The sequence below is a fragment of the Leopardus geoffroyi genome, chromosome B3 (assembly GCF_018350155.1).
Source record: "Leopardus geoffroyi isolate Oge1 chromosome B3, O.geoffroyi_Oge1_pat1.0, whole genome shotgun sequence".
NCBI classification, from domain to species: domain Eukaryota; kingdom Metazoa; phylum Chordata; class Mammalia; order Carnivora; family Felidae; genus Leopardus; species Leopardus geoffroyi.
In genome coordinates this window covers 41,337,110-41,349,650 of record NC_059337.1, presented here as the reverse complement: position 1 = coordinate 41,349,650, position 12,541 = coordinate 41,337,110, and the positions used below count along the sequence as shown (strand labels likewise).

The window sequence follows — 12,541 nt, the reverse complement described above, 5'->3', positions numbered from 1 at the left end:
TATGTATGTAAATGCACACACACAAATGTAAGTCATTATTATTTCACTACTTGATTGTGCTCTAGACAGTTTGCAGGCTAAACTTGCTCCCAATGTCATTAGGTTTCAACATCTACCAAGAAGAATTTCATCTTTCTATATGAAAATTTAACCTTTCTGTAGTGATATCCAATCCATATACCAATTGCTGTTCTCTTCTCACATCGATTTCCCCCATTTGGGAATACAGAACTAGAAACATTCTTTAAGAATTCAAAGCAACATGTGGCACCAAAAATTTTGTCTCACTGTCACTATGAGTTCATAAACATGTATGTAGAATGGTCTTGCTCAAACATTAGTTGGATAGGATTTTAAATCAGCCAAAACCATCACACTGAGGTTGGCCATTTCCAAACTCTGCCCCCAAGAGTTTCTGTCAACAGCCCCCTTTGTTACAGAATTCTAATCCACACTCCCACCACTTAATAGCTGTGTGAGCTTGAACAAGTTACTTAACCTCTCTGTGCTTCAATTTCCTTATCTGCAAAATAAACAAGTTGAATGTTGTATTCAATCAGACTTAACCATGGTTTAAACAATAGATAAAAGCACTTAAAATAATGCCTGGTGCACAGTAAATGCTCAGTAAGTGTTACCCAGCATTATTCCTTTAAATGTGCATCTTACTACTCTACCACACCACCTTCAGTGAATTACACAAATCTCTCCATCATTCTCTTTTTATTTTTTTTTAAGTTTATTTATCTGTTTTGAGAGAAAGTGTGAGCAAGGAAGGGGCAGAGAGAGAGGGAGAGAGAATCCCAGGCAGGCTCTGCTGTCGACACAGGGCTCAAACCCACAAACTATGAGACCATGGCCTGAGCCAAGGTCAAGAATCGAAGACCTAACCAACTGAGCCACAAAGGCACCCCATCATTCCTTCTTTTTAAAAGAATGAGCAATTTTGAGAAAACAGAATCTGGCCATTTTACTGACAAAATTCATTATATGTAAATGAATACTTGGTTGTATAAGAAAGGTCAATGATATCTTCTAAAAAGATACTTTTGCTTTTTTAAATATTAACACATAGATAATATAATCTTTCTAGTTCTAGAATAGATTATCCTATATTTCTAATACTATCAAGTTAGCAAAGCTACTTACTTGAATTGTATAACATAAAACTCCCCACTGCCCATGACCTGTATTAAGTTAAAAAAAAAAAAAAAATGCTTGGACAACAATATGTACCCCCCAAAATGAAAATCAACAGACTTTAAATTAAGAGTTTAGAATGAGGACAAATAGCTTGCCAGAGCAAGAGGAAATACTACTATTTCATTAACATCACTCCCATTATAATGAGAATAACCAAACACTGCAATAAGCAAAGAGCTGAACGGCAAGCTTATTTTTTGCATATAACTTAGCATAACCTATGCACAATTATTTGCTCTTGATAATAGTATAAATTCTAAATCTTTTACTGTTTATTTATTTTTGAGAGAGAGAAACGGAACATGAGCAGGAGAAGGGCAGAGAGAGAGGGAGACAGGGAATCCAAAGCCGGCTCCAGGCTCTGAACTGCCAGCGCAGAGCCCAACGCCAGGCTGAAACTCACAATCCGTGAGATCATGACCTGAGCCAGAGTTGGACAGTCAACCGACTGAGCCACCCAGGTGCCCCATAAATTCTAAATCTTAACGTTTCACATGTGATAACACAATGCAAAAAAATTCACACTGTGTAACTGATTTAATAGTTCTCCTTCGTCATAAAACATTAAAGACGTACAATTATTGAATCCAATTTAGAGACAATTTTACTCCACACTCAAGTTCCTAGAGCTGTATTCTTGGCTTTCTATGTACCAGGGACTTTAGAGGCACCAGAATGAGGAAATTATATAGGTTTATGGTGTCATGGAGTTTACATTCTAGTGAGGAAGACAAATAAACAAGTAGACAAGTCACTAAATTTCAGGAAGCACAAGTGCTATAAAAAAAACAAAAGAGAAAAGGAGAGTGGAGGAAAGATGATTACTATTTTCTACAGTGTGATGGCTAACAATTTCTCTAAAGAGGTAAAAACCTCTGAGAACTCCTTTTTAAACAAACACTTACATGATGTGAGGGAGGAAACAAAGATCTCAGGAAAGAACACTCCAAACAGAGCAAGAACAAATAAATATTAAGCCCTGGAAATGTACCTGTCACAATCAAAGAATATAAAGAGTTCAGTATAGCACAGGTGGAATGAACAGAGAGACAGGCAGGGATGAACTATACCATGTGGTACCTTGTAAGTCAACACAAGGAATTGGGCTGTTACTTCAATTGTAAAAGGAAGTCATTGTAAAGTATTAAGTAGAGGAGTGGCCTATCTGACCATTAAAAAGGTCGTTCTAGCTACAAGTAGAAATAGACTGTCAGAAATCAAGTGAGAAAGCAAGGTTAAGAGACTACTGTAATTATTTAAGCAGGAGCTAATGGTGGTTTAGACCAAAGTAATAAGGCAGACATGATGACATGTGATCAGATTAGAAATATATTTAAAAAATAGAGTCAAGAGGTTTTGTTGATGGGCTTATTATAGGGTTTGAAGAAAAGAGAAAAATCACAGATGACACCTAGGCTTTTGGCCCAAGTGACTAGTTGATTAGTTCTGCCATTTATTAAGAGCTGATTCAGAGAAAATGAAGAGGACAGAAATCACACCTTCTTTATTGTATAAATTTAATTTGAGATGCCTCTTAGTCAAATGAAATGGTGAAATGAGCAGATGAACTCTAACCTGGACTTCAGGGAAAGGGTCTGCGCTACAAGACACACATGTGGAAGTCAATCAGCATAGAGAGTTTTTAAAGCTATAGAAATGGATAAATGTAACTGGAAAGACTTCATTGTTTAATCCTCACATCACCCTTATGACGTAGCAATTACCACTACTCTCACTTTTATAGACCAGGAAACTGACACTAAGAGACTAAGACTTGTCCAACATCACTCAGCTAGCAAGTGGCAGAGTTCAAAAAAAAAAGAAAAAAACAGATCTGGACTACAATGACCCTGACCTTTTTCAACTGAAGTTAGTCATCTGAACCAGAGAACCTGAACTGAATACTGGAGTATTTTCTCAATTCTCCCAAGAATGGTAGATACCTAGTGGCATTCTAGATGCACCAGTGAGAAAGACTTAATTCTTTACATACAGTGCAGGTCCAAACGTCCTAAAACATTAGTGTTTAGTTCTCTCCTGGAATCCCAGCTGAGGGGAAAAAACTCACCTATACTATTATTCAATTATTATCATTCTATTACTACTACCTCTACTGGCACCACTAGTACTTGGAATCCTTTAAGTTAAGAGAGAAAGAGATTGGTGAATAATGTTACCATACTATGACTTTTCATGGCCTTCTCCTTGTAACTAGTAAAATCAAGTGTCGTTTGGGGTTTTTATAGGACCAAAGGTAATTTTACTAAAAGACTACGCAGACCTCTATTGGTTCCATTCACAATTAGCACTCAGCATCTCTTTTCCTGAGAACACCAGTTCATCTGAAAACTACTAGAACGTAAGCTCCTCCAGTGCGAGATTTTTTGTTTTTTGTATGGACTTGTCAAATCACTATGCTGTACACCCGAAACTAATGTAACATTGTGTGCCAATTAGAATTAATAAAATTTTTTTAAAAAAGAATCCTCTTTTTTTTTTTTCATTAATGTGTCCCAAGCACTTGGAAAAGTGTTCTTTCTGGGAAAGAACCTAAATTTCCAGCTGGGCAGAACTTGTTACTTTACAAGATGGGGATGTTTTTCATGTTGTCTTAGTACCTTGGTCACACTAACATCTGGTATTATCCTAATCTAGAACTGTAAATTCTCGATTGCATCCTCCTTAAGATTAACCTTCTTTCTTATGGAAATATAATAGCTTCCAGATATGGCCATTACCGGTCAAATAACTACCATACCATGATTTCACTATGTACTGTGTACAGTGTTCAAAATAACTAGCACACAGTGTTAACCAAAACTACTAAATCATACATACTATGGAAGAAAGAATATTCTTCTTACAATCTCAGCTATCTTTTGTTAAACTCCAGAAGTATTTCAGAGTACAGGTATTATGAATCAATGCAGCAACTCCATTAAATGCAGAAAGTTTCAATAGGCAAACCCAGCTAGACCAGAAATTGCATTCAAATTGATTTCACCTGCACATAATAACATACATGTATCAGCACTATATTAGTGGACAATGTATTTGATTTTCAAACTATAAGAACCTACCAACCACAGGCATTAAGTGCCCCTACACAATAGGTTCAGGTCACTGAAATTACTACAGGGCATTTTTAAAAATCAGTCATCTCTGGAAAAAAAAATAGCACAACACATTCTCTGTTGGTAAGGTTATAAGGAAAATAGGCGTTCTCATACATTACTGGTGGGAATGCAAACAAGTACAACACTGCTGTAATATCTAACAAAACTACATACAGTCATCTACTCTTACCCAAAGGGGGAAACCCCCAGCAGATACCTGAAACAGCAGTTCAAGACCCCCCAGTGGATACTTGAAATCGCAGATAGTACCAAACCCTATATCTGGTATGTTTTTTCCTACACATACATACCCATAATAAAGTTTAATTTATAAATTAAGTAAAGTAAGAGATTAACAACAATAATAAAATAGGACAATTATAACATACAGCTAATCCTTGAACAACACAGGGACTGGGGGCACCGACACCCCATGCAGTTGAAAATCCGCATACAGGGGCGCCTGGGTGGCTCGGTCGGTTAAGCGTCCGACTTCGGCTCAGGTCATGATCTCACGGTCCGTGGGTTCAAGCCCCGCGTTGGGCTCTGTGCTGACAGCTCACAGCCTGGAGCCTGTTTCAGATTCTGTGTCTCCCTCTCTCTGTGACCCTCCCCCGTTCATGCTCTGTCTCTCTCTGTCTCAAAAATAAATAAACGTTAAAAAATTTTTTCAAAAAAAAAAAAAAAAAAGAAAATCCGCATACAACTATTGACTCTCTGAAAACTTTACTACTAATAGCCTATTGCTGACTGGAAGCCTTACCAATAACAATCAATTAACACATATTTTGGACATTATATGTATTATATACTGTATTCTTACAATAAAGTAAGCTAGAGAAAAGAAAATACTACTAAGTAAATCATAAGAGAATAGTACTGTGTGCACCCAGGTAGTTCAAACCCAAATTGTTCAAAGGTCAACTGAATACTATAAAAAAAGTTATGAGGGGTGCCTGGGTGGCTCAGTTGGTAGAGCATGCGACTCTTGATCTCAAGGTCATAAGTTCAAACCCCACTTTGGGTGTAGAACTTACTTTAAAAAAAAAAAAAAAAAAGTTATGTGAATGTGGTCTCTCCCAAAATATTTTATTGTACCATACTCAATCTTATGATGATGTGAAATGATAAAATGCCTACATGTAGTGAGGTACATATGATGAAGTGAGGTAAATGACAGGCATTGTGATATAGTGTTAGGCTACTACTAACCTTCTTTCTGACTATACATCAGGAGAAGGATCATCTGCTTCTCAACCACTGGTGACCACCCGTAAGTGAAATCATGGAAAGATAAACTGTAGATATGGGGGAGGACTACCATATGTACTTAACTTTTGACCCAGCAATCCTACTCATAGAAATCTTCTTTGAAGATACACCTCTAACAGTACAAAACTGCATATGCACAGGTCAGTTAAGTGCGATACTGTTTATAACTGCAAAATATAGGAAACAACTCAAATGTACATAGAATGGCTGAATAAATTAGATAAATCTACTGACCGGAGTGCTATACAGCTGTAAAAAAGAATGAAGACTAGTTATTAAAACGAATGAAGTAATTTGGGGCCCTTGGGTGGCTCAGTCAGTTAAGTGTCTGACCCCTGATTTCGGCTCAAGTCACGATCTCACGGTTTGTGGACTCAATCCCCACATCAGGCTCTGCGCTAAAAGCACGGAGCCTGCTTGGGATTCTATCTTCCTCTCTCTTTGTCCTTCCCCTGCTCCCTCCCTCTCTCTCTTAAAAATAAATAAATAGACATTTAAAAAAGAGACAGAATGAACTAATTTGGAGTGATTTCCAGGATATCCGGTGATTTCCAATAAGTAAAAAAAATAAACTGCAAAAGAGTATCTATAACATGTTACTCTTCATATAAGAAAGAAGGGAAAAGAAAACAGTTGGGCAGTTACTCAGAAAGTTAAACAGAGTTATCATACAACCCAGTAATTCCACTTCTAGGTATATACCCAAAGGAACTGAAAATATATGTCCACACAAAAACTTGTACATGAATGCTCATTTGCAGTATTATTCACAATAGCCAAAAAATAGAAAACCAATGTCCATCACTGGATGCATTGATGTGATATATCCATATAATGGAGTATTATTCAGCCATAAAAAGGAATGGAGTACTAATACATGCTACATGGTAGAACCCTGAAAAAAATTATGCTAAGTAAAGGAAGCCAGGCACAAAAGTCCACATACTATATGATTCCATTTACATGAAACGTCCAGAATAGACAAATTTATACAAAGAAACTAAATTAGTGTTAACTGGGGCTAAGGAAGATGGTAGGGGAAATGACTGCTAATGGATACAGGGTTTCTTTTTGGAGTGGTGAAAATATTCTTGAATTAGATAGTTGTAACGGCTGCACAACCTTTGAATACACAAAACACCACTAAATTGTACACTTTAAAAAGGTAAGTTCTGTGTTGGGTGAAATGTATCTCAATTAAAACTATATGAGAAAGGGGCGCCCGGGTGGCTCAGTCGGTTGAGCATCTGACTTCAGCTCAGGTCATGATCTCGTCATTTGTGGGTTCAAGCCCCACATCAGACTCTGTGCTGACAGTTCAGAGCCTGGAACCTCCCTTCAGATTCTGTGTCTCCTCCTCTCTCTGCCCTCCCATGCTCATGCTCTGCCTCTCAATAATAAATAAATGTTAAAAAAAAAATTTTTTTAAACTGTATGAGAAAGAAAGAAGAAAGGAATATTAAAAAAAACCACAGGCTATTCATTTCTGTAAAAGAAATAACAGAAGAATAAACAAAAAAAAAAAACTGAAGAGACTGGTTACCTACAAGGCAAGGAAAACAGATGGGCAAAAGGAGGTGGAAGTGGAGGTGGAAATGGGGTAGTAGGAATAAGAAGTGATATTTCTCTGTATCTTTTTATGTAGCAGTGTTTAGTAACTACAATGTTTCATGTACCAAAATAAATAAATCAATAATCAAAATCAACCAGGATTGAGGGGTAATCCAAAATGGAATACAAAGAAAAGAATCTAACTGCATTACAGATGAAAAACAGAACCACCCTAAAGGGAGTGGGGAAATAAAGAACTAACCTAAACAACTTTGGAAAAAATAATATTTTGACTAGATACTGTAAGGCTAAAGACAAAAAAAAAAAAAAAAAAAAAACAACACTGGACACAAACACTTAACTCTAATTAGCAAATAGGCATCTCATAAGGGTACTGTTAGCAACCAGTAACTACTTGATATGCATTATAAAAGTCAGCAAGTAATTTGGATATGATCTATTATCTCATTTTCTGTAGAAAACAAAAGCCAGATTTTTCACTATCAGAAAAAAGTTACAAATAAGAAACAATCAAAGATTGGGGTCAGTCAATTAAGCGGCCAACTCCTGGTTTTGGCTCAGGTCATGACTTCACAGTTTGTGGGTTCAAGCCCAGCATCGGGCTCCACGCTGAAGGTGCGGGGCCCGATTGGGATTCTCTCTCTCCCCTCTCTACCCCTCCCCTGCTTGCACTATCTCAGTCTCTCAAAAAAAAATAAACTTAAAAAAAAAAAGAAAGAAACAAGTAAAGGTTAAAATGAACCTGTGTTGTTGGAGTAGAAGCTATCAATACAAACTCATGGTTTTTAATATATATAGAAAGATAAATATAGAAATAAACAAGCATGCGCGTGTGTGTGCGCGTGACTCATTTGTACGTGTGGGAGGGTTAGTATATATACCTGTATTTCCAAACCCTGCCCTCTGAGGGCCTAGGATTAGTGACACTCCCGTTAACTACACCTAGTATCCAGGTCTTAATTTAAATTCTATTCTCTGATCAAAGGAAATAGACTTCCTTAGACAAGTTCTTGATTCCAGGACTGATAAAAGGAAAGGTACAAGATGAGCAAGAAATAGCCTATGGTGCCAGAATATAAGGAAGTTCTTGAATAAGGATGAAGGCCAACATGAAAAGGCTCCTAATGGCCAAAACTGGGGAAATATGAGTAACAAAAAAAATAGTATTGGGCTATAACATGTAGAATAAAACAAATAACCAATGACAGTATACTTATATAAATAAATAACCAAATAAATGAGGAAGAGATACCACTTCCTAATAGAAGAATTCTAATAATATGTATTTTTAAAATGAAGAAAATACAAAATCACCATTAGGTAGGCAACACAATAACTGTTGAGGACAAGATCTACCAAGGCATGGTAAAATCAGTGGCAGAAAGTTTGAGGAAAAACAGTTTATCTGCATAGTCCCCCTCCCCCCTCCCAAGAAGTGTACCAAAAGGATGAATAGTAACTTTATAAGGGAAACACAGCAGAGGCCACCTTAACAAAGTAATCAAGGTGAAAATATCACTAGCAATAAGATCTGACAACATGTATCCTCTAAAATGATGCACCTAGGACACATCATTTCTGTGGTTTTCTTGTAAACATACATAATTTCAATCAAATCATAGAAAACATCAGACAAATCCAAAATGGGAAAAGTTCTACAAATTAACTAACAGTACTCATCAAAAGTGTCAAGATCATGAAAGACAAGGAAAAATTGAGGAACTGTCACAGACTGGAAGAGACAAGAAAGATATAACAACTAAATGCAATTAATTAGATCCTGCAACAGAAAAAAAGGCATTAGGGGGAAAACTAGTGAAATTCAAATAAAGTCTGTAGTTTAGTTAACAGTATTATACCAAAACTAATTTCCTGGCTTTGATCATTGTACTTTGGTTATATAAAGTGTCAACACCAGGAGATGATGTATGAAGAGTATTATATAGGAACTCTCTGTACTATCTTTGCAACATTTCTGTAAGTCTAACATTATTTCAAAATAAACAGTTAAAAATAAATAAAATCCATCAATTGATCATCGTATGCAACTGTCATATTTCCTTGCTCAGGGATCTCATCTGTAATTTAATATTCTGATTAATTTAGAGGGCCCAGTAAGTGACAACAGAAAAAACTAAAACCATAAAAATGAGATCTGGTATCTAAAAATTAATTATCTACTTTATGTTCCCTTAGACCTTAGTCGAAAAAAAAAAAAATTGCTAGCTGTTGTGACTTCACTGGCTTTGCAAACTTATTTTTAAATGATGTGGCCAACTGGTTGTTTTCAACATCATGATAATCTGCAGTATGTGACTGTAGCAACGCATTTCATTTGTCTATTAAGCCAAAGTTTTACTTACATTAAAAAAAGTTAATAGGTTATAATAAGTTTTTTACTTATTATTACATAGTTGTCCAACTATAAAATTCAAAATGTTTCACAAGTCAATATGCTTTTATCTTAACACAAACTTCTCTCCACACCCCAAAACACAAAGTCTTCATTACTATTATCTTACTAAAAATCTAAATTTTAACAGTGCAACTGTTCAATATATCGAGTCATTCTTTTTAATTTAAATACTAAGGAGTATTTGGGGGAAAAAATGTCTTTAGGAAAAATAATGCTTGAAACCTTAGAATTCTACTGCTATTTATTATTTACATCTTCTACTAACCAATCCAGACCAACCAACAACAAAGTCTTTGAAATTCCTTTAATCAAATAGGATTTGCAGACAATGTTTATATATATACATATATATTTTTTTTAATGTTTATTTATTTTTGAGAGACAGCACAGGCAAAGACAGAGGGGAGGAGACACAGAATCTGAAGCAGGCTCCAGGCTCTGAGCTATCAGTGCAGAGCCCCACACAAGGTTGGAACCCACAAACCGTGAGATCATGACCCAAGCCAAAGTCAGACGCTCAACCAACCAAGCCACCCAGGCGCCCCAGAAGATGTTTATATTAATAAACAGACTAAGTGACACATTTGCTTTCTCCTCCATGCACCACCAGGACGCCTGCATAGGGAGTGGAATACATGACCAGCAAATGAATGGCTAAGTGTCACATGCAAAACAGCATGACTAGAAATTTAAGAAGCAAAGTGATAAGAGAACCTCAGGAAAAACAAAATTCATATAAGTTTAGAATTACAAAAGGCCTTAATAGGCCATTTAATCCATTCCAATAACAACTGCAGACAAATGACAATCTATCATGTTTTTTAAAACCACTAGATTTTCAACCTCCCTAGATGTTTCATTCTGCTATATAATACTGTCATATAATTTGAAAGAAATATTACAAGACTACTATTTTCCCTACTTAATGCTTTCTTTTCTCAAATAATACATTTTAACTCACTTCCAAGATATACCCATGTGTAGATGCATTATACGTGTGTGTACATGCATACAGACACCTAGGACACTCAATTTTGCTTGTATAAACTCACACCATAGAAACCTGCATAATCAAAGGCAGGTATCCATCCTATCCCAATCACAAAGGCACTATGACAAACAATGTCACATAATGATTTGGGTCTAAAAATAACCAATGAAAATCAATGTTATAAAACCTTGAGGAAAAGAGGTTTCTCCCCACCGTGAATAATCATAGTTTGCTTCCCCCAAACACTGCTCCTTTTCAGCACCCACCAAAGAAATAACTGTAAAAACATATATGTACTAGATCCAAGCAGTTAACACTTGTTTAACTTTCGATTTTTAAAACCATTTAACTAACAATCATTTTGGAAGAGGGTCCAATGAAAGAGACAGTGATGACAGAGTACAACCAGTGATAATGAACAAGTAACCAGTCTTAATCAAGTGGACCCAAGTGACTCAAATAAAACAAATCATTTTGAAACATATACAGAATGGGGAAGTCCCAATCAATGATGAGCCAAGTATTATTCGAAAAAAATTAAGCGTCTGTTAGGAAATACACCAAAATGCTAACCATGAAATGCTATCTCTGGAAATGGAATTACAAGGACGAGTTAGTTAAGATTTGGTATTCCTATAACTCTGATTATCCATATTTTCTACAGTACTATAGACATTATTTTAAAATTAAGGCAAATTCTGTCCCTGCACACAGCTCTCTGGGCCGGAGAGCAGGTCTTTTACATAATCTCTTGGGAAAGGTGGTACCAGTTCCTGTCCTCGTGTCTCCCAAGAACCTGCCACTCATTACAGAAAAGGTTTCAACATGTTCCCTGGGACAACTCTTTTCCTCATCATCCTCATCTCACCCAGAGACTAAACAATGCATCTCGTCTCCTCTTTTGGTAGCACAGGCATTATAAATTGTTATTCTACCGAGGCAGGAGATTTGGAGAAAGGTGTACCAGATGAGCTGCCCCCACCCAAAGGCAGAGCAAAGGAGAAAGACACGTCGTCCCAATCTCCACCTCAAAAGGCGGCCGGTGACTGGGGGCACTGGGGTCGAGGCTTTCCCGAAACAGGGTCGGGCCGCTGCCCCACGACCCCAGCCCCGGCCGGGGGAAGCCCTCATCAGAGGATACAGGGGTGAAGGAGAAGGTCAGAGACGCGACCCCCGAGGGCCCAGGGACAGGTACAAAAAGCCGCTGGAGGGGCGGGTCCCTGTGCGAGCGGCTGGGTTTCTAAGACGGCTCTGTAGGCGCCCAGGCGGCGCGAGGCCTCTAAAGCCGGGGACGCGCACAACGCCGGGAGGGTTCCCCCAGGCCTCCGCCTGCCGCCCACCCAGGACCCCGGCGGCCCCGCTCGGCCGCGGCCCGGGAACGGCCGCGGCCGGCCTTGCCGGGCCGGCGGGGCGCACGCACAGGCAGCCAGGAGGGCAGAAGAAGAGGCGTTACCGTACGCGGCTCCGGAGCTGGCTGGCGTGGGGCGCGGCTCCGGCGACCCGAGCTCGGCTCGGCAGCGGCTGCGGCGGCCGCGTCCTTTATTTTTGCTGCAGCAGCGGCGACTTGTCAAAGGGAAAGACGTAAGAGGCGGCGGCAGCGACGCCGGCGGCGGCGGCGGCGGCGGCGGCGGCGGCAGGCAAGTCTCGCGGGATTTGGGCGGTACTCTCGCGCAGTCTTGACCGCTCGTCCCGCCCCCCCCCCCCCACCCCCACCCCCACCAAGACCCAGCGCGGGAGGCTAGAGGGGTTGGAGGAGGAGCATCACCGCGAGATTGCGGGAGGAGGGGAAAAGGGAAGGAGATTTAATGGCGGGGGCGGGGGTTTGGCTTATGTTCTGGGGACTTCGGCACCGCCCTGACCTCCCTTTTGAGCCTTCGCGGAGTCTAGACAACCCCGTCCACCCGCGGGGACTGGACTCTGCTTATGAGGCACAATTGGAGACGCTTCACAAGGGCGGGTGAGGAGTTGGGG

The 12,541-nt window shown here is 39.0% G+C and overlaps 1 protein-coding gene across 17 annotated transcripts in view; it reads right to left on the bottom strand.

Moving 5' to 3' along the window:
* The window catches only part of HERC1 (HECT and RLD domain containing E3 ubiquitin protein ligase family member 1), a 188,239-nt gene extending 176,028 nt beyond the window's left edge, over positions 1-12,211 (bottom strand). For 12 of the 17 annotated variants that reach the window (XM_045447946.1, XM_045447956.1, XM_045447949.1 and 9 more), the window contains exon 1: positions 12,024-12,211. The gene's annotated coding sequence lies outside the window, so the exon portion shown is untranslated. The remainder of the gene's footprint in view (positions 1-12,023) is intronic. The other 5 variants (XM_045447953.1, XM_045447958.1, XM_045447955.1 and 2 more) reach the window with 2 other exon arrangements.
* Positions 12,212-12,541: the final 330 nt, after the last annotated feature.